This window comes from Chrysochloris asiatica, unplaced genomic scaffold, assembly GCF_000296735.1.
Source record: "Chrysochloris asiatica unplaced genomic scaffold, ChrAsi1.0 scaffold00004, whole genome shotgun sequence".
NCBI classification, from domain to species: domain Eukaryota; kingdom Metazoa; phylum Chordata; class Mammalia; order Afrosoricida; family Chrysochloridae; genus Chrysochloris; species Chrysochloris asiatica.
The window spans coordinates 37,029,443-37,051,504 of NW_006408522.1; the positions used below are offsets into that span (position 1 = coordinate 37,029,443).

The 22,062-nt window shown below is 39.5% G+C and overlaps 1 protein-coding gene and 1 pseudogene across 1 annotated transcript in view; one reads left to right on the top strand and one right to left on the bottom strand.

Annotated features, from left to right (window-relative positions):
• The window catches only part of FSIP1 (fibrous sheath interacting protein 1), a 200,548-nt gene that overhangs the window by 117,805 nt on the left and 60,681 nt on the right, over positions 1-22,062 (top strand). The window lies entirely within an intron of this gene.
• On the bottom strand, positions 365-19,742 carry LOC102825655 (annotated as a pseudogene).

Below are 22,062 nucleotides of genomic sequence, written 5' to 3' on the forward strand. Positions count from 1 at the left end.
CCAATTGTTAAACCTTGGATCAAGTCATAACCGGTTTTATTGCAAAAGGACCCTGTACACAGTTCTCAATTCTAGTACCATATTAGCTACCCAACAAGTCAGTAACATACAGAAACATACATCATGAGAAGCAAGAGTGATCACCCACCCTTTCTGCAGATCAGCAGCTTGTCCCACCTGAGCCACAGTGCCCACATCGCTGAGGGCTGTCAGCAGTCACTTTTCCCATTCATCCTGAGTGAACGATGGAATGACTTAAGTACAAACGCAACAGATTATAAACAATCTTACAAAAAAATGTCACAAATTAAACCAAAGTATTTTACAGAATTTACTACAAAACACCATAAAAACGGCCTGGCGCTTAAGCTTGCTCCCCAGATATCCGGCAGGCCAGCTGACTGTCTTTGGGCATGATGGTGACTCTCTTGGCGTGGATGGCGCACAGGTTGGTGTCTTCGAACAGGCCCACCAGGTACACCTTGATGGCCTCCTGCAGGGTGCCGATGACCATGCTCTGGAACTTCAAGTCTGTCTTGAAGTCTTGGGCCATCTCCAGCACCAGCCCCTGGAAGGGCAGCTTCCGGAGGAGCAGCTCAGGGGATTTCTGGTAGCGGTGGATCTCCCGCAGCACCGTGGTGCCGCGCCTGTAACGATGGGATGGGGCTTCTTCACCCTTGGTGGCCCCTGTTTGCGGGGGGCCTTCCCCCAGGTGGATTTCCCGGCAGTCTGCTTGGTTCGGGCCGTTTTTCACTGAACACCTAAGTCTGAAGCCGCTTTCCAGACCTCCACGTCGTTGTCGCTGACCAAAGGAGAACCGCAGTCGCCTAGCCAAATAGATGAATCTTCTGTGACAAACCACCAAACCGTTCTGCGCTCTGCGATTAGGTTTTAAAGCTTCCCATATGAATGTCTGTTTTCTCTTTGAAAAAAGAAAGTGAACAATTGGTGGTTTAATTATTGCCTCTGTAACATTCCAGTAGTTTTGGTAGTTGCCACTTAAGAATACCAGGGCGAATGGACTATAAAGTAGTTCATGATCATATAGGTAAATTGTTGTTTTTGTTAAGTGCCATCGAGTCGATTCCGACCCATAGCGACCCTGTATAGGGTTTCCAAGGAGCAGCTGATGAGCTTGAACCACCGACCTTGCAGTTCAAATGATATTAAAATCACAGTAAGAATTATTTTATTGAGAACCATTTCTTCTGTTTAGTTTTTATATCACTATTAAAATTGTATTTGAAAATTAACTGTAAATTTCAACAAACTGACAAAGCACTGGATGTATTCACTCATCTGTACCAAGAAATTTGGAAGACAACTACCTGGCCAACTGATTGGAAGTGATCCATATTTGTGCCCTTTCCAGAGATAGGCAACCCAGTGGAATGCAGAAATCATGAGACAATATCACTAATATCCCATGCAAACAAAATTGTGCTAAAGATGATTCAAAAATGGCTGTAAGCATACATTGACAGAGACCTTCCAGAGGTTCCAGCTGGATTGACAAGAGGACATGGTACGAGAGATATCATTGCTGATGATCGATGGATCATGGCTGGAAGCAGAGAATACCAGAAAGATGTTTATCTATGCTTTGTTGACTATGATTGTGCAGGTCATGACAAACTATGGATGGCATTGTGTTGTTAAGTGCCACCGAGTCAATTCTGACCCATAGCGACCCTGTGTAGGGTTTCTGTGGCTGTGAATCTTTAAGGGAGCAGAAAGCCTTACCTTTCTCTCGCAGAACCACTGGCAGTTTTGAACTGCTGAACTTGAGGTTAGCAGCCTGATTCATAACCACTATGCTACCAGAGCTCCTTATGGACGACATTGTGGAGGATGAATATTCCAGAACACTTAATTGTACTAATGAGGAACCTGTTATTAGACCTGGAGGCAGGTGTTTCAACAGAACAAGCGAATGCTGACTGGTTTAAAATTAGGAATGGTGTGCGCCAGGGTTGTATTCTTTTACCATACTTATTCAATCCGTGTACCGAGCTAAAATCTGAGAAGCTGGATTATATGAAGAAAAACATGGCATCAGGATCAGAGGAAGACTCATTAACAGCCTGTGATATGCAGACGATACAATATTGTTTCCTGAAAGTGAAGAGGACTTAAAATACTTACTGATGAAGGTCAAAGACCACAGCCTTCGGTATAGGTTGCACTTCAATGTAAAGAAAACAAAAATCCTCAACACTGGACCAATAAAAAACATCATGATAATAGAGAACGTGTTGAAGTTCTTAAAGACTTCATTTTGCTCAGATAAACCATCAACACACATGGAAGCAACGGTCAAGGACTCAAATGACGTATTGCATTAGGCAAATCTGCTGCACAAGACCTCTTAAAGTGTTGAAGAGCAAAGATGTCAGCTTGAAGACTAATGTGCACCTGATCCAAGCCATGGTATTTTCAGTAACCTCATATGCATGGAAGTTGGACAACGAATAAGGAAGACCGTAGAAAAATGGATGCATATGAGTTAAAGTGCTGGAGGAGAATATTAAAAGTACTATGGACTGCCAAAAGAACAAACAGATCTGGGTTGGAAGAAGTACAGCCAGAATGCTCCTTGGAAGCCAGGATAGCCAGACTTTGTGTCTCATACATTGGATTTATCATCAGGGGGGTCCAGTCACTGGAGAAGGATTTCGTGTTTGGTAAAGTGGAGGGTCAGAGAAAAAGAGGAAGACCCCTAACGAGTTGGATTGGCACAGTGGCAGCAGCAATGGATTCAAATATACAGTTGTGAGGTTGGCACAAGACCAGGCAGTGTTTCATTCTGTTGTGCATAGAGCCATTATGAGTCAGTACAAATTCGATGGCACCTAGAGATGACAATTTAAAATTATATTTGTAAATTACAGATATAATGTTTTTCCATGTCTTGGCCATGTTATTCTGCCATATTCATTCATATATGTCAGCTGTTTAAGGACCTGGGCTTTTGAGGTTTTTTAGTCATATAGAGATAACTTAATCATATTTCATGTTGCGGCTCACCATTTTCATTTTTAGGAAATGTAGGACTATGGGGTTTACAGTCTAACAATGTGAGGTTAACAATCTTGCTTCATTGTCTAGTCCCGTCACGATTAACCAGAAGCTCCAGTTGCTGATATTTTAGTTAATTGTTAAGTTTACTGGAGGTAATACTTATGTGTGGCAGGTACTGTAGGATAAACACTGGACCAAAGGGTGGGCAGTTCAAATCCACCAGCCACTCCTCAGAAATGCTATACAGGGTCGCTATGAGTTGGAACCAACAAAAACAACAGTTCTTCTAAGAGCATCGTTTTCCACATTGTGAATGTAACCTCTCTTGGGAAACATAGGAATTTAATAAAAAAGGAAATTAGGTGTTTTTCTTGCATAAACCTTATCTTGTAAAAATCCACACAAAAAAGCAGCTATTGTATTCTGAGGATTTTCTTGTTTTTAATAGTGGAATTTGTTTAGTGCTGCATGGTTTGGTCTGTATAAAAGTCTTGTTTGTTTTTATTGATCGTTTTATCCCTCCTCTCTAAATTTTATTTAGTGCTCTAATTAAAAGTTTACTCTGTTTTTAATCAATAGGCAAAATAATTTATCAACAACCTGCAAACTAACAAAAATATGGAAATGTAGGGCCTTCCTAGATATGTGCATTAGTGCTGGCTGGTGTTGTGTGCCTTCCAGTCAGTGCCGACTCACAGGGACCCTCCCTGTATAGTTTCCAATGAGCAGCTGGGGGATTTGAACTGCCGACCCTGTGGTTTCCATGCCAGTGCTTATGCTACAGTGCCATGGTGCTGATGAGATACCGTGTAGGTAATTAACTTTGCCATGACTTTAGTCTAAAATTTTGGTGAAAGAAATTTTTTTCACCAAACCATATTTGTATCAAATTAACTGATGCTTCACTACTTTATGTCTAAATCAATTTTTCAAATAAAGAAAAGTACAATTTTTATTTGTTATTAAGGATCCCTGGTGACTCAGTGGTTAAGTGCTTGGCTGATCATAGAAAGATTGGTGGTTCAAACCCACCAGCCATTCCAGCCAGCTGGAAAAAGACGGGACAGTTCTCCCTGTAAAGATTCTAGGCTTGGAAACCCCGTGGGGGCAGTTCTATATTTTTATTTATTTATAGCATCTCTATGAGTTAGAATTAACTCTAGAGTAATGCATATTCATTAAGCTGGTATTTTATCTTCCATGTTTCCTGTGGAAACAGTGGGAAATGATTTGAAAATTATTCATAAAGCAGTTTCTGACTTTCCACCCAGCTTTTTTCAGTTAAACTCTTATTGAACTAATTCAAGTCATTGATTTCCAGTCTACTAAAAGGAGCTTTGGTAGTGTAGTGGTTACAAATACGGGCTGCGAACCGCAGGGTCAGCAGTTCGAAACTACCAGCTGTTCTGTGGGAGATAGATGAAGCTTTCTGCTCCCGTAAAGATTTACAGCCTCAGAAACCCTGTACAGGGTCGCTATGGGTCGGAACTGACTCCACGGCACAGAACAACCACCAAGAGGTTGCTGTTGTTGTTAAGTGCTGCCGAGTCGGTTGTGACTCATAATGACCCTGTGTAGAGTTTCCAAGAAACAGCTGGTGAGTTTGAGCCAACGACCTTGTGGCTTATTCCACAGCGCCACAAATAAGAGATTAATAAGGCACAATCTCTCCCCTTAAGTACTGTCCCTTGTTTTGCAGTGTTGAGTGAGAATCAGAATACTATATAGAATATATATTTTTAAAGTTCCTCCTCCATCGTAAGAGGAATATAAATGTTTTCGGATTACAAAGAGTGTGTCAATGAGTCCTCCCTGGATGCAGCTGGGGCCATGAGGATTGATGGTGCTGATGGTGGGAGTGATGGGAGAAGGGGCCAGTAGTATTTTAGCAAACTGTCAAGGAATTTTTATTGCACATCTACTACACGGGTAAGGAGCTTTGGTAGCGTGGTGGTTACGAATCAGGCTGCGAACCGCAAGGTCAGCAGTTCGAAACTACCAGCTGTTCCGCGGGAGAAAGATGAGGCTTTCTGCTCCCGTAAAGATTTACAGCCTCGGAAACCCTGTACAGGGTCGCTATGAGTCAGAACCGACTCCACGGCACATAACAACAACAACGACAACTACATGGGTACTCTTACATGCTGGAGAACCAGTGTGAACAAAACATAGTCATTTCTCTCTTGAAGCTTATATTTTAGGTGGAGGAAATAGCTACATTAAAAAAAAAAAAGAGTGGTACTTTTAAAGGCAGAGAGAAGGATCATTTTTAGCCCTTCCTTCATTCTGTCATCTTGGATGAGAGGTCATATATGTTTTGGGGAGGGTCCATTGATTGGAAGGAGGCACAAAAGACGGAAAAGAAAATGGCAGCTGTTGCAGATGTTCATAGATCCCATTAATGGTGGGAACTTGAGAGAGCTCCTATCTAAAGGCTTCTTTTGTTTTCCCAACAAAGTGTGACTGAGACCATCAGCTGAGGCTGAGGTTGCATATATGTGGTGGGGGTGACTTAAGGAGAGAAGTTAAGTGCTGTTGAGTCAATTCCAACCTATATAGGGTTTCCAAGGAGTGGCTGGTGGATTTGAGGTGCTGACCTTGCAGTTAGCAGTCTAGTGCTTATCCAAGAATGAACAGGTATGAAATACTCATAGTTGTCCAAGAAAGGAATGTACACTTAGAAGAAATACAGCAAGATATCTGGACAGCGTTGAGTACCCATTTAAAGGGGCATTCATGAATCTAAAATAAAATAAATTCTCCTGCTATGTGATTTTTTTTTTTTTCTCTATGAATATTCAACTTTTGGCCATAGGGCGATGACTGGGTTCATTCAAGACTGAGGTTTTGATGGTCTGCAAATAATTTGATGAATAGATGGATTCTTGTCCATTTTTATATAGAGCTGATGGAATCCAAATGTTTGATTTTAAGATTGTTTCAAGTGTGCTCATTTAGCTAAAATTATAACAGATATTTTACTTCTAATTCTTTCTGAGCATAGAGACATTTCAAATCATTAAAAATAAGTCTTGCCATTTCAATGGACATGTCAATCCATTAGTCTACTTTTCTAATGGAATAAATTGCACCAGGTGGAACTGGCATGGCTGAACCTGTTTCGTTTTTGAGGATTAATATAATTTTAATATTACAGCTGCTGTCCATCAGTCCTTAAATGTCATTTCCAAGGACTGCACCGCTCTTTGCATTTATTTCTTTTAACAGCCCTACAATGTTTTCAATTAAAAATGCTTTTAGTTATTGCTAGGAATGGATTCAAATTCAGTGACAGTAATGAATAGATAATATACCTCTGAATGATGCTTTGTTACATTCCATTACTCAGTGTCTGTTCCCCATGCAATTCTTTACTTGCTAGTGAAGCAGAGTTCAGACAGAACATAGGATAACTGCATAATGCTTTAAGAAACATTATAAATACCTGTTTTTCTCTTTGAGATCTTTGGTGACTTCCTTTTTTTGTTTCCCTTGGTCAGTGTTTTATGCCGGAAATTGATTCTGCAGTCCCTTTTGTTTCATATTTTGTTTTCCTCATTACATTGCACATTATTATGTTTGCCCAAGCTAGCATCAATGAAGATGGTTAAGTCCATTTTCATTCCTAACCTTATAAAGCTGTGTTATGAGTGTGCCAAGTACAGTTTCTGTTGACGGTATTAAATTGACCATAATTGCAGCTACCATAGAGGGATAAGTGTGAATTTTCATTATTTCATATCAGAATTAGTTTGGACTGGGCATTAAGTTGTACATAATTTATCCTAAGTTTGAAGTTGAGATAGACAGGTAAACAGATAAATAAATTTATATATATAATATTTGTATCTATTTAGAAATGAATATATATATATATATACATTTGTTGTTGTTGTTGTTGTTAAGTGCCGTTGAGTTGGTTCCAACTCATACCGACCCTGTATAGCAGGGTTGGGGAACGTCTGGCCCTCAGGGCCATATGAGGCCTGTGAAATCATTTGGTTTGGCCCTGTCAAGGCAGTAGCATTTCCAGTCATCACTTTGTTGTTGTTGTTAGGTGCCATCAAGTCCATACCAACTCTTAGCGACCTTGTTCACAACAGAACAAAACACTACCTAGTCCTGGGCCAACCTCACAATTGTTGCCACGCTTGAGCCCATAGATTCTGTCACTTTGCCAATCCCTTTTGCTGGGGGTCTTCCTCTTTTTCTCTACCCTACACCTTATCAAACATGATATCCTTTCAAGCAACTGGTCCCTGACAATATGTCCCAAGTATGACAGATGAAGTTTGGCCATCCTGGCCTCCAAGGAGCACTCTGGCTGCACTTCTTCAACACAGATCTGTTTGTTCTTTTGGCAGCCCATGGCACTTTCAGTATTCTTCTCCAACACTATAACTCAAAAGCATCCATTCTTCTACAGTCTTCCTTATTCACTGTCCAGCTTTTGCATGCATATAAATTTATTGAAAGTACTATGGCTTTGTTGTTGTTAAGTGTTCTTGTTGAGTGCCGTCGAATTGGTTCTGACCCATAACGACCCTGTATAGGGTTTCCAAGGAGTACCTGGTGAGCTTGAACCACCGACCTTGAGGTTCAAACGACTTTGCAGTCTGACGCGTTAGCCCACAGCACCACACCAGTACTCCATCTACCATGGCTTGGGATGAGTTAATTAAATGTTTGACCAAATATAGCAGCCTAATTTTTAAGTTGATAATTTTGTATGGCCTGTGAATGAGGCTATAAATTTGACAGGAAAAATTTCCCTACTCCTGCTGTATAGGGTTTCTGAGGAGCAGCTGGTGGGTTTGAACTGCCAGCTCTGTGGCTCAGTCCAGTGTTGATCTTACAGCACCACAGATGGAGTCCATTTATATGTCTTATATTCGCTAAGGAACAATGGTGACACAGTGGGTTAAGCATTGAGCTGCTGACCAAAAGGTTGGTGGTTTGAACCCACTAGGTGCTTCAAGGGAGAAAGATGAAGCAGTCTGCTTCTGTAAAGATTTTGTCTCAGAAGCCCTAAGGAGGAGTTCTCTGTTACATGGGGGCACTATGCTTTGGTGGTTTCAGTTTTTGGGACTATATTCCCTAGAGAGTAAACTTCTCCCATTGTGTGTTGACAACTAACCACAAGGATAAATGGTGGGAGTAATGTGCTCCGCCTGCTTTCTAGTGGGAAAGAGTTGAATTAAATCTAGTCTGTCTTACATAGTGTTTAGAGGATTTGCAAACCACAATGTAGACCTATAAGGGATTTTTATTTTACACTTCATGAATCTTTCAAGTTCTGGGCAGAATTAATTTCATCAAAACATTTTTTAACAAGAGAGCTTACTTAAGTTTAGCAAGAATGTTTTCTAAGATTGTACTTTAAATGTCTCATTTGTATTTCTGCTGAATAAGATACTTGCCAGTGGGAGAATGTACCGAGCACATGAGACAGTAATGCTCTGGTTGTGTTTTGATTTATGATCTCTGATTTTAAGACATTAACCTGATTTGTTTTTATTTACTATTAGCAGGGAGTTGTTCTACCTTCTTAAGCATGATTTCTTTTTTTTTTTTTACTTTTTGTGTGTGTAACCGAGTGAAAGTTTACAGAGCAGATCATCAGTTTTACCTTTACATTTACTTTGCTTCATTATATGGTTGTAATCCCCTCCATACACCAACAGCTAAGAGCATTTACTCTGTTCACTTTCACCACGGCATTCCTCCCTGTGTCTCCTGCCACCCCCATCTTTTCTCTGCCAACCTCTCTCTGGTTGTACGTTCCCTGTCCCATCACCTAGGTCAACGTGTGTCTACCCTCTATCATATGTGTTATTTCCTCTTTCCCCCCAAACCATAGATTGTTTCCTTAAGTACTATTTAATAGGATCCATACTTGCATTTTATTATCAATGAATGGACTTCCTTTTAAAGTCAATTAATACAATGTATTAATTGTATTATATTTCTTCCTAAAACTTAATGGAGTTTTCTTAACCTTATAGTCTAGTGCTATATAGTAAGTTAATCATTTCCCCTGAACAGAAGTACCAGGATGTCCATTTAATTTCCCAGTACCTTGCAGTTAAGGAGCTCTGGTGGCCCAGTAATTAAGTGCTTGGCTGCTAACCAAAAGGTCAGTAGTTTGAATCCACCAGTATCTCTTAAGAAGAAAGAGGTGACAATTTGTTATCATAAGATTACAGCCTTGAAAAATCAATAGGGCAGTTCTTCTGTTTTATAGGGTCACGATGAGTCAGAATCTTTGCTGTTTGCATCTTGAGGACTGAGGTATACCTGACCTCAAACATGGCTTTTTCAATAGCCTCAGATACATGTGAAAGCTGGACAGTAAATAAGGAAGACCAGAGAAGAATTGAGGCATCCAAATTATGGTGTTGGTGAAGAATATTGAATATATCATCAACTCCTAGAAGAATGAACAAATCTGTGTTGGAAGAAGTACAGCCAGAATGCTGCTTAGAAGTGAGGATGGTGACTTTGTCTCAAGTACTGTGGACATGTTATCTGGAGGGAGCAACTCCTGGAAAAGGACATCATGCTTAGTTAAGTAGAGGGTCATTGAAGAAGAGGAAGATCCCCAACCAGATGGATTGACACAGTGGCTGAAACAATGGACTCAAACATAAAGACTATGAGGATGGCACAAGACCAAGCTGGGTGTTGTTCGGTTGTGCAACAGTTGCTCCGTGAGGTGAGTTGGAACTAACTCAACAGTGCCTAACCACAGTATGAGTCAAAATTGAATCCCTGGCTCCAGAGTTTTTTTGTTTTGTTTTGTTTTCTTTAAACTTTGCAGTGTTTGCAGGGTGAAGAAGATCACACTGCCTATTATTCTCAGTGAAGAATAATGAGGTCTTGGAAAAACAGTTGAGTGCTCCACTGCTAACTGGAAGGCTCAAGTTTGAATGCACATAGTAGCTCTGCAGGAGGAGCACCTGGCAGTCTCCTTCCAAACAGATTAAAGAAAACCCTCCCAGTCAGTTCCAGTCTGTCACCTTTGGTTTCCAGAAGTTGGAATTTACTCTGTGGAATCCAACAACGTTCTTTATTGAACAATATTATATACTTTAATTGAGAAAAGTACATTACATACTTTAATGTGATTAAATATTTTTCATTTCCAAAACATCTGTTATTTTAAAACTTCTTGCCTCCTACCTCTTGACCCCTTCTTTTTGAATGTGTACTGGAACCCTCAAGATAATTCATCTTCTAAAGGAATCTGTCAAGTGCCAGGTGTTCTAAAATTCTTATTTATAAGTGATACGTTTTAAGGCTTCATTAGACTTAATCTATGCATTTTATATATAGTATCCTAATGGCCAAAATGGAGTCCTGGTATGGCACTGTAGGATAAGCACTGGACTGTTAACTGCAAGGTCAGCAGTTCAAACCCACCAGCCACTCCTTTGGAGAACTATACAGGGTTACTATGAGTCAAAACTGACTAGGGGGCACTTAAGAACAATGGTCAAAATAGTGAATGATGCAGGGAGCATCAAAAGCAGAGAGAAGAAATACAGAGTCACTGTCCCAAAAATAATTTGTAGATGCTCAATTATTTCAAGATACCATATGATAAAAACACACACATCAACAACAACAACAAACCATGGTATTGTAAGAAGAAGTCCAAGCTGTACCAAAGGAATTGGCAAAATCAATATAAGGCATTGACAGAATACAAATGGAAATGTTTCAGCAAATTGGTGCAGTGGGGGTGGTGGGGAGTTGGGCAGACATTTGTCTATGCCAAGAAATTTGGAAGAGTACTTGGACAACATATTGGAAGAAATGTATATTTGTACCCATTCCAAAGAAAGGTGACTAAATGGAATGCAGAAATCATTGAACAATATCATTAACACCACATGCAAGTACACTTTTGCTGAATTTAGTTAAAAACTTTTGCAGCAGTACATCAGAAGGGAGCTGCCAGAAACCTTGAAGTCAGCAGCCCGATTCATAACCACTACACTACTGCTTAAAAGAAAGGGTGATAAGACTTTCTTTGTCTCCTGTTATTTGAACATGTTATCAGAAACAGAAGAGGACGTGAAAAGAGGGATATCATTGTTGACATTAGATGTATCTTGGCTGAAAGCAGAGAATGTCAGAAGTTGATTTGTGTTTTATTGACTATGCAAAGACATTTGACTGGGTGGATCATAACCAACTATGGATAACACTGAAAAGACTGGATATTCCAGAACACTTTATTGTGCTCATGAGAAACCTGTACATAGACCATGAGACAGTAGTTCAAACAGAACAAGGGGATGCTGAGTGGTTTAAAATCAGGAACGGTGGACTTCAAGGTTGTACCCTTACACTCTACTTATTCAATCTGTATGCTGAGGAAATAATTCGAGAAGCTGGATTATGTACAGAAGAATGTGGCATCAGGATTGGAGGAAGACTCATTAACAAACTGTGATATGCCGATGATACAACCTTGCTTGCTGGAAACAAAGAGGACTTAAAATACTGACAAAGATAAAAAACTACAGTCTTCCATATGGATTGCACCTCTGTGTAACGAAAATCCTCACAACTGGACTAATAAATAACATAAAGATAAATGGGGGGGGGATTTAAATTGGCAAAGACTTCATTTTGCTTAAATCCACAATCAATGCGCATGGAAGCAGTAGCCAAGAAATCAAATGATATATTGCTTTAGACGAATTTGCTGCTGCAAAAGATCTCTTTAAAGTGTTAAAGAACAAAGATGTCACTTTGATGTCACTAAGGTGCCTCTGACCCAAGCTATAGTATTTTCAGTTGCTTCACATGCATGTGAAAGTTGGCCAATGAAAAAGAAAGACCACAGAAGAATCAATGCATTTGAATGATGGTGTTGGCAAACATTATTGAAGGTACCACGAACTTCCAGAAAAACAAAAAGTCTGTCTTGGAAAAAGTTCACCAAGATTGTTGTTGTTGTTGTTAAGTACCGTGGAGTCGGTTCCGACTCATAGTGACCCTGCACAGGGTTTCCAAGGCTGCAAATCTTTATGGGAGCAGAAAGCCTCATCTTTCTCCTGTGAATAGCTGGTCGTATCAAACGGCTGACCTTGAAGTCAGCAGCCCGATTCATAACCACTACACTACTGCTTAAAAGAAAGGGTGATAAGACTTTCTTTGTCTCCTGTTATTTGAACATGTTATCAGGAGGAACCAGTCCCCAGAGAAGGGCATCATGTTTAGTAATGGAGAGTCAGCGAAAAAGAGAAAAACCCTCAATGAGATGGATTGACACAGTGGCAGCAACAATGGACCCAAACATAACAACAATTGTGAGAATGACACAGGACCAGGCAACATTTCGTTGTGTTGTGCATATGGCCCTTATGAGTCAGAGCTGTCTGACAGCACCTAACAACAAGAGGCAGTATTGCTTTATCAATATTTCAAAATACTATCACCTGTATAAAATTTTTGCTTTGGTGCATTTGAGCAATGAATCGTCTTCATGCCTTCCTGATGACTTTCCTTCACCCCTATTCCAGTCAGAAGTAAGCAGATACATGTAATAAAAAGACTTTTGATTTGGCAGTCAACTGTCTTTATGATAATTGCTTCCAGTTAATCCTATGACTCACTCATTTGGGCTCTGTTACTCTTCATAGAGCCATCTAATTATCTTTCAAAGACATGGTTATATGCTGTTACTTCTTCACTGGTCTGTTCAGGAATATAACTTTACAATGCTTGTGCTGTATTCAAAGGTGTTAATGGAATGCAGAAAGCCGGCTCCTGAATAGCTGATTAAATAATATTTTTATTTCCTGAAGTCATGTTAAAACTAGGCAATCTTAGTGGAAAAAGAGACTGATTTCCAGCTGGGCAGAACTCTACCTGATATAACCAAAAAATTAGCATTTGTGGTTAGGAATTTGTATCTCCTACAGAGTGAATTTCTTTCAGGTATGTGACTTATGAAAAGAATAAGATAGTAAGTTAGTTCTGGCATTTGTGACCAAACCCATAGTGTTTTGAGTCAAGATTGTCAGATTGTCAGCAATTTGGGCAAAGCTCATTTTTACCAGGATTTCCCAGAAAAAAAGTATATCATGCTAGAGCTTAAGGTGAGTAAATCAAATTATTATGATATTTTTAGCCAAATCTTTTTGGAATTATATTCTAATCATTTTTATCATTAAGATATTTCTCAGAATGCTTATGTGATTAGGTCCTAGCATGAAAGATGATCCAAGTAAAAAGACTGAACAAAAGAATCTGGATTGATTTTAGCAGGCCATGTTTATATTAGCTAAGCAAGGTTTAGAGGGTCCAAATTTGTAACATACGCTCGGTTTTCCAATAAATGATTTATCCAGACCTAGTCCTGGTGCGGCGCTGTACTGCAAGATCTGTTTGAACCTCAAGGTCGGTGATTCAAGCTCACCAGCCACTCCTTGGAAATGCTGTACAGGGTCACTATGAGTCAGGTCAGACTCCACATCACTTAACAACAACAACATTGTGTGAAGGAAACCATCAATTAGGTAGGGCCTCAGCGGAAGGAAGATTATCTCTATTCTCCATGTTGAAAAAGAGTTTGTTTAGCATATCCATGGGAGAATAAATTTCAAGGGAATTGTTTAGCTTCTTAGTATTTTGAAGCCACTCTACCAGTCCCTAGTTTACATACCAGCCATCTAATATGCTTTTCACTAGGGAAAGCAAGAAATTTCCTAATTGCTTTTAGATTAAAGTATCTACTTTACGTAAGGAAATTCACTAAGAATTAGAGTGCAGAATGTTATGGATTGAATTGTGATTCTCAAAATAATGTGTTGAAATCCTAATCCCTGAATTTGTAAATATGACCCTGTTTGGAACAAGGAGTTCCTTTTGTTATGCTAATGAGGACACACCTGAGTAGGGTTGTTGTTGTTGTTGTTAAGTGCAGTTGAGTTGGTTCCTACCCATAGGAACCCTGTATAGGGTGTCCAAGGAGCGACTGGTGAGCTTGAACCACCAACCTTGTAGTTCAAATGGCTTTGCAGTCTGGCGCATTAACTCACAGCGCCAAACCAGGACAGGGTAGGGCATGAAATCACTTCTGGGTAATGAAAAGAGCAGAACAGAGACAGCAACACACAGGGTAAGGACAGATGATATGTGAGAACCCATCTACATGCAAAAGAATGCCAAGGATCACCAGCAGAAACTGGCGAGAGGCTCACAGGAGGAATCAGCAAAGACTCTGAGTAGAACTCATAGCCTCCAGAACTATGAAAAAACAAATTTCTCTTCTTTAAAGCCACCAACTCGTTGTCTTTTTGTTGTTGTAGCAGTACTAGGTAACTGTATTCTAAGACACAAAGATTAAACATCAAAGTCTCTGTTTTTCAGTTTGCTTATTACAAATAAGTGGTTTTACTGTTAGTAAAATAAAGAATTATAGTTTTAAACCAGTAGGTTGTTACTCATATGTTTTGAAACACTTTCATGAGCCATTTTATACTTAGAGTAGATTTGTTGTTGTGAAATGCCATCGAGTCTGTTCTGACCCATAGGAGCAGCTGGTGAGTTTGAAATGTCAACTTTGCAGTTCAAACTGACCTTGTGGTTGAGTGCCACACCAGGACTCCTTAGACTACATAGTGCATTAATTTTATGGAAACATGCCAAAAGTTATTTTCTGCTAGGAGAAATCTAATCATACGATTTATAATCAAGAATCCAATCTACTGGTTTATAGTCAATTGAAACCATCATAACAATATAATTTCCCAGATGCTTGCTCTCTCTATTTATATGATGGTTCAATTCAACTAACATTTCTTGTAAACTATTAAAAAGATCACAATGACCCCCATTTGCACATAGCCTGGGGTCACTAAAATAGAAAAGTTGCTTGCATTTACTGAGTGCCTACTGCCCATTGATCTTCTCTCCCTGTGCCTAGACACAGGAGGAATCTCAAGGTCTTTTTGCCCTTCAATTCATCCTCCTCCAATTTCTCCTCTGGCTGCTCACTGAGTGGCTAACAGTGTTGGGTTCTTTGTTTTCAAGGCAGAGATGTGGGTTCCTCCTGTGATCCCGAGGCAGGCTGGTTTTTCTTGCCCCTGCAGTTAGCTAGGCTTGGCCATTTTTCTGGTTCCCCATGGGTGGGTATAGATTCTGTGGAGGTGCTGGGGAGCTATGGAGGTAGATGGCCATATTTAGACTTAAATCTTGTGTTTCTTTCATGTTTTTAAAAGTAATTTTTGATCTTAGACGTACTGTATACATAGAGCACATTTTAGAATTTTGATTCAATTCTTACTATCAAAAGAATATCCAATGGTACAGAGTTTCCCACATTATGAGATTCCAATTTTGGAAGTAAAATCTCAGTAAAAATTCCAGTATAAGAATGTTGTCGAGTTGCATACTCTGAAAAAGCATTAAGATTTATTTATGTGCTAGTTTTTAAAATTACATATGAAGATATAAACCAGTAGCAAAGAAAAAAGAGCAAACAAAAATCCTCAACAAATTTCAAGAAGGATTTGTCTACTGACTTAAAAAAAAAAAAAAAAGCTTTATTGAGTTAAACTCTACATACCATAAACTTCTCCCTTTTAAGGTATACACTTAAGTGCTTTTTAGTATAATCAGAGTTGTGTATCTATAATCACAACCAATTTGAGGATACTTTCATTATTCTAGAAAGATATTTCATATCCGCTTCCCTTCCTTTTAACCCCTGACAACTACTCATCTACTTTATGTATCTATGTTGTTGTTAAGTGCCATCGAGTCGATTCCAACCCATAGCAACCCTGTATAGGGTTTCCAAGGAGCAGCTGGTGAGCTTGAACCACAGACCTTGTAGTTCAAAGACTGATGCATTAGCCCATAGCACCACACCAGGACTAGATTTGCCTAATCTAGATATTTCATATGAATGGAATAATATAATACATGCCTTTTGTGTCTGGTTTCTTTCACTTTGTTTTGTAATGTTTTCAATATCCATCCATGTTGTAGCATGTTTAAATACTTAATTCATTTTTATGGCTAAATAATATTCCGTTGTATGGCTATAACGCAATTGATGGATATTTGGATTTTTTCTACTTTTCTGGCTATTATGAATAAAGCTGCCGTGAACATCGATGAACAAGTTTGTGTGTGGGCATGTTTCAAATTCACCTAGGAGTGGGATTGCTGGGTTGTATGATTTAACTTTAAAAAAACTTTTTAAATATGTTTAACTTTTTGAGAAACCCACTGACTTTTAATCTGACTTTTAAGTAGAAGACAAATATTAACAAGACTCCGGAATTAGATTGTTGAGGATAAGCTAAGTATCCCTATCTAACTTTAAAATCTCATTTTAATGTAACATTCTTATTTAATAATTATAGAGAATTTAGGAAGACTTGTTTGGTTGAATAAGTTAATTGGTTAAAGGAATAGACTATTGTGTCTGCTGAAATTGGAAGAAGAATCAAATTTCCTAGTATGCTCTTGGGTAATACATTGATTTTTCATATTTCACGGCCTAAAATTATAACCAGGTAGCTAGTGTTAAGAGGTTCTGCATTTTAAAAAAGGCAATACAAGAACTATTAAATAGGGAACTATATCCGTGTTTTCAGTCAAAGTATTTAGTACCTACTCCCTTGCTAAATTGCAAGTTAATCAACACCATGGCATTTTTATGCTAATAATCCATCAATGGTTTTACTAAATGAATGGCCAAAATTGTAATTGTTGTTGTTGTTGTGTGCCATGGAGTCGGGTCCGACCCATAGCGACCCTGTGCAGGGTTTCCGAGGGTGTAAATCTTTACGGGAGTAGAAAGCCTCATCTTTCTCCCGCGGAACAGCTGGTAGTTTCGAACTGCTGACCTTGTGGTTCACAGCCCGATTCGTAACCACTAATTAGGCATTCTTATAATTGTTGTTGTTAGTTCCTTTTCTCTTCTTTTAGTATCTTTCTTTTTACTGACTATGATTTTTGGATTTTTCTTGTACACTTAGATGTCAGCACTTCAGCTGGGTTCTGCTGGCTAGGCTTTTCTAAGGATGTTCATTTATGATCAGAAGTTAGAGACTTTAGTGGTCTTGGTTTTTATGTCCAACAGGATTAACATAGTGTTGGCACATCGTGGTGTTCTCCAAGTATTTATTTTATAATAAATGAAAGCATGAGTGGAATTTGGAATGGTATAATTTTATTTTAAGAAGGAGGAATGGCACAGTAAAAGTTTATTTGATATTTTTATAGACATTATTTAAACCTCCCCAAATACAGGAAGTTCACTACTGAATTAAAGATGTGCCAGATTTTCTCCTAGAACAAAAGAAGTACAAGAATGGAGGTGTTTTGTTTTGGTTGGTTTTTCTTTTTTATAAAACAGGTTTTTTGTTTTTTGCTTAAGGTTAATACAGTAGTGTTGGGGTGGTATCTGACCTCCTAGGACTTCACAAGGGTGAAGGAGAATCAAGCTCATCAGCTCAAGGCCGGTTCCTATAAGACTGAGGTCAGATATGTTTCTACTCTCCAACCCTTTTCACCAATCCTGAGACCAACCACTCCTTCCCCAGCACTCTCTGTTTCTGTGCTGGATTCAATGACTCATTACAGTGACTTCTTATGGAAGTTAACAGGTTACAATTCAGGATCAGAAATACTCTGACAAGCCTAATCTCAGGCAATGTTACAAAACGCTTGTAGTGCTGCTGATAACTGCCTAAATGGCATTCTATTACACCATAAGCCTCAGTCCCAAGGAAGTGCCTGGAACCATCCCAGAAGACACTCAATTTTGCATTGTCTGTGGGCCTGGAAGCTCACTGCTCTGTCATGGGCTCTGGGTTCTGCTGCCTGTAGCCGCTGCTACTCCACTGCCATTCCCCTGGTGTCACATCTCTGTCTCCTGGGTCAAGGAGTTTCAGAGTATAGGGCTCTTGGTGTCCAAATGACATGCCCCACTCCTAGTTGTACTTTTGTGATGGCTGTTTAAGACCACCCCCCACTCTGGCTTCTGAGATGGCTCATTTGATACCCAGTCATATGGCAAAACTGTTTAATCCCCACATTAGACTTATATGTTTTTATAATCACAATGGATCCTGTCAAGAATCACTCACAATTGAATCATATATAATTTTATCAGCATCTTCCCCCACCTTTTCTGACTCAGAGTCATCAGGAATATAGGAAATACTCTCACCCAGATGTTTGGAGGAAATGATAAAGACTATAATGGGAAATGGGAGAAAGATAAGGCTTTCTGCTCCTGTAAAGGTTTACAGCCTCAGAAACCCTGTGCAGGGTCACTATGAGTCGGAACCGACTCCACGGTACTTAACAACAACAACATAATGGGAAAGATGAGGCTTTATGCTCCTGCAAAGATGTACAGCCTCAGAAACCCTATACAGGATTGCTATGAGTTGGAACTGACCCAACAGCACTTAATAACAACAACATAACGACAATAGTTATTGTTGTGTGCCATTTAGTCGGTTTCAACTCATAGCGACCCTGTATAGGGTTTCTGAGGAGTGCCTGGTGGGTTTGAATCACTGACCTTTCGGTTAGCATTCCAGGGCTTATCCTATTGTGCCACACCAGGACTCTAAGACTACGCCTATGGCTAGAAGAGCCATGTTAAATAATTCACTATACCACACATAGAAATAAACTTCATTTTTCATTTGCCAGTATTTTCTTGTCATAATATTTAGTTTGACATATATTTATTTGGAGTCCTGGTGTGGTGCTGTAGGATAAGCACTGGACTTCTAACTGCAAGGTCAGTGGTTCAAACACACCAACTCTTATTTGGAAACCCTTTACAGAGTTGTATGGATCGATTTGAAGACCCTCAACAATGACCAGATTTATTTCACAAGGTCACCATGTGTTTTAAATTTGATGTGTGTAAAAGCACTTTTTTTGTTTTGTTTGTAATTTGTACAACCTCATCCCTGCTTAGCTCCAACTAGAAAACATGAGCCCCTTGGGCTGAAACTGACTTACATAAGGGAAACTCTTGATTGATCTTTTTTGGTAATACTTTTACAGATACTGTGCCCCCTCTATGCACTTAAGATGAGATTTCGCATGTGATAAACATTTTGTGATCTTTTTTGAAAAATTTGAAAATCCTAATTTTCTGCTTCTTGGTGATTTTATTAGCAAGCTTATATTTGCTATTTTTCATCATATGAGTATCTAATATGGTCATTTTGTCCCTTCATTGTTTGATCAAAGTATAATTTATTCCTTTACTTGCTATAAGAATTATTTAAATATATAATAAGAGCTATCAGAGGTTGATATAATTTGCTCACAATGAAAATCTATTCTTTCTAAAGGATACAGATTCTTCCAATCTATCAAAAGTATTGCTGTAAAATCACAGAAAGCTTTACTAAGCAAAAATATCAAACTGTTTTTTGATATTGTTTCTTGATTGATCCTCTATGTAGTTGTCTACGTTTTTGAAGTCAGTGTTTCCATCCGTCTAACTCTGTACCCCATGATGCACACCACATCAAAACAGCAGTTATGGCATCCTTTAGGGATTCACATGAGCTTCCTTTCAAATGTTCTTTGAGTTTTGGGAACAAGAAAGAGGTCTGAAGGAACAAGATCAGGTCTGTAGGGTGGATGGGGTGAGGTTTCCCAGTGAAATTCTCATAGGACAGCCCTTGCTAACCTCCAAACATGAACAGGTACATTGTCGTGATGGAAAAAAAAAATGACAATTCCTTGGTGCAAGCTTCCTGGATGTTTTTGTTTTTAATCACCAATGCAATTTGCAATTTTCTGTAAGTATCTTCCTATAGCACTTGTGGTTGTCCTGTGTCCTTCAAGGAAATCTATTAAGATTATCCCTTTGGAGTCCCCCCAAACAGTCACCATAACCTTGAGTTGACCTTTCTGCCTTGAATATAACTGGTCAGCAGTTCCCCTTACACCAGGACTTCTGATGTGATGCTGTAGGCTAAGCACTGGACTGCTACCTAAAAGGTCAGTGATTCAAACCCTCCTTGGAAACGCTATGAAGGTTTGCTATGGGTCAGAACTAGCGTGGCAGCACTTAACAACAGCAGCAATTCTCTCAGAAACCACTGTTTTGAATGGACTGCTTTTTTGTTTTTACGGCAACCTAATGCAACGAAGGAGTCCTGGTGTGGCACTTTGGGCTAATGCGTCAGACTGCAAACTTGTTTGAACTGTAAGTTCAGTGGATCAAACTCACTAGCTGCTCCTTGGAAACCCTATACAGGGTCACTGTGGGTTGGAACTGCTCTACAACACTTAACAACAACAACAATGAGATGAAGACAAGTCATACAGAGTAGTTATGAATTGGAACCTACTCGATGGCACTTAACAACAACAACAATGAGATGAAGACAAGTGTAATACTGAGAGAACTTGTCTGCAACCATCCACTGATCACAGAAACGTTTAAACATCTTTTGTTTGGATAAACCTGTGCATGTCTGAATTAGAACCCTGTTGATAACACATTCTGACTTACTCCTGTATTTGTTGTTTGCGTGTGAAAGTTCTGTTGCTTTCTCTACTTTGTCCTTGTGTCTGAGAAGAGTTAGGGAAATGCATAGGTGCTAAGGTCCTCCTAATCTCACTGTAGGATTACAGCAGTCACAGAAACAGCTTCTGTGTTTTTCCCCTTAGCACATATCCCTTGTGCTCCTGATTAGATTGGACTGCAGGAGAACCTAATCTTGGTTTTAGCGACCTTGCCAATTACTAAAAGTCTCATCCAAGTGCCACAGTTAGTTATGCAGTGCTCTATGGATCTTTTCAGACTAAAGCATTACTACACTAGCTACAATCCTTGTTGAAGCAGAGGGTGGAGTCACTAGTGAACAGGAGAGCACACCCGACTCTAATTGTTACCATGAAAAATGGGTCTGTTATAGTCAGATGTACCACGATCCCGCATGTGTGAGCTGGGACCATGCTTTTAGGTTCTTGTGGCTCATGGCTATGATTCTGAGTGTCAGGCTGATGGTTTTGCACGGGTTGTTCCAGATATAACTGTGTGAGGTGTGTGGGAGGGGCCCAGTGCAGCCTCAGGAAGCAGATTTGGCTCTGATGATTTCTCTTAGAGGATGTTTCATTTTGAAAATAATGTAGCAAAATTTTGTTTAAACTTTATAAAAGTTACAAGCTTTCAAAGCTGGCTTCTAAGAGCAATACTTAAAGAAAGAAAACAAATATTTGGAAAAATAAACAAAACACCTAATTTATAGGATTCTGAGAAGGTCAAAATTGTACTGGTGCTCAAAACACTGCTCCGAAAGGAGTTTTCTTTGACAAAGAAGAACAGAAAGCCACTGTACAGAGTGATAAATATGAGCAACTCTGCTTGAAAAATTGTTTTCACAAAGAGTTAAAGAAATTCGGGGCAAGTGTGATGCCATGCTGCCTGTCAGGTCACAATGCAAGTGACATGGTTGGCACTGGACCGTGTTCAGGGTGTTGCCTCTCTGGTGTATGGTGTGTTGGTTGAGGAATCAGCTCTGTTTAAGAAGTACTAGTGAGGACCCCCAAGGTACTGGTGACCCCTATGTCTCCCTGGGAGTAGCCTGAGACCAGCTGTAGCAAGTTTTAGAGAGTTTGTGGAAAGGATTGCTGGGAAAGTTTCATGCAGTACATTTCACGTAAGATGCTACTCTCATTTCCTCATCACTATTGATGAGCCTTGTGGATGATAAGCCATGACTCATCTGTCAGTTTGTCATACTGTGGTGGCTTGTGAGTTGCTGTGATTCTAGCTATGCCACGGATATTTTAAATACCAGCAAGGTCACCCATGGTGGACAGGTTTCAGATGAGTTTCCAGAAGAAAACAAACTACGAAGAAAGAGAGACAAACTACTTCTGAATATATAGTCACTGAAAATCTTATGAATAGCAGAGAAACACTGTTAAAAATAGTGCCAGAAGATGAGCCCCTCAGGTTGGAAGGCACTCAAAATGTGACTGGGGAAGAGCTGCCTCCTCAAAGTAGAGTTGACTGTG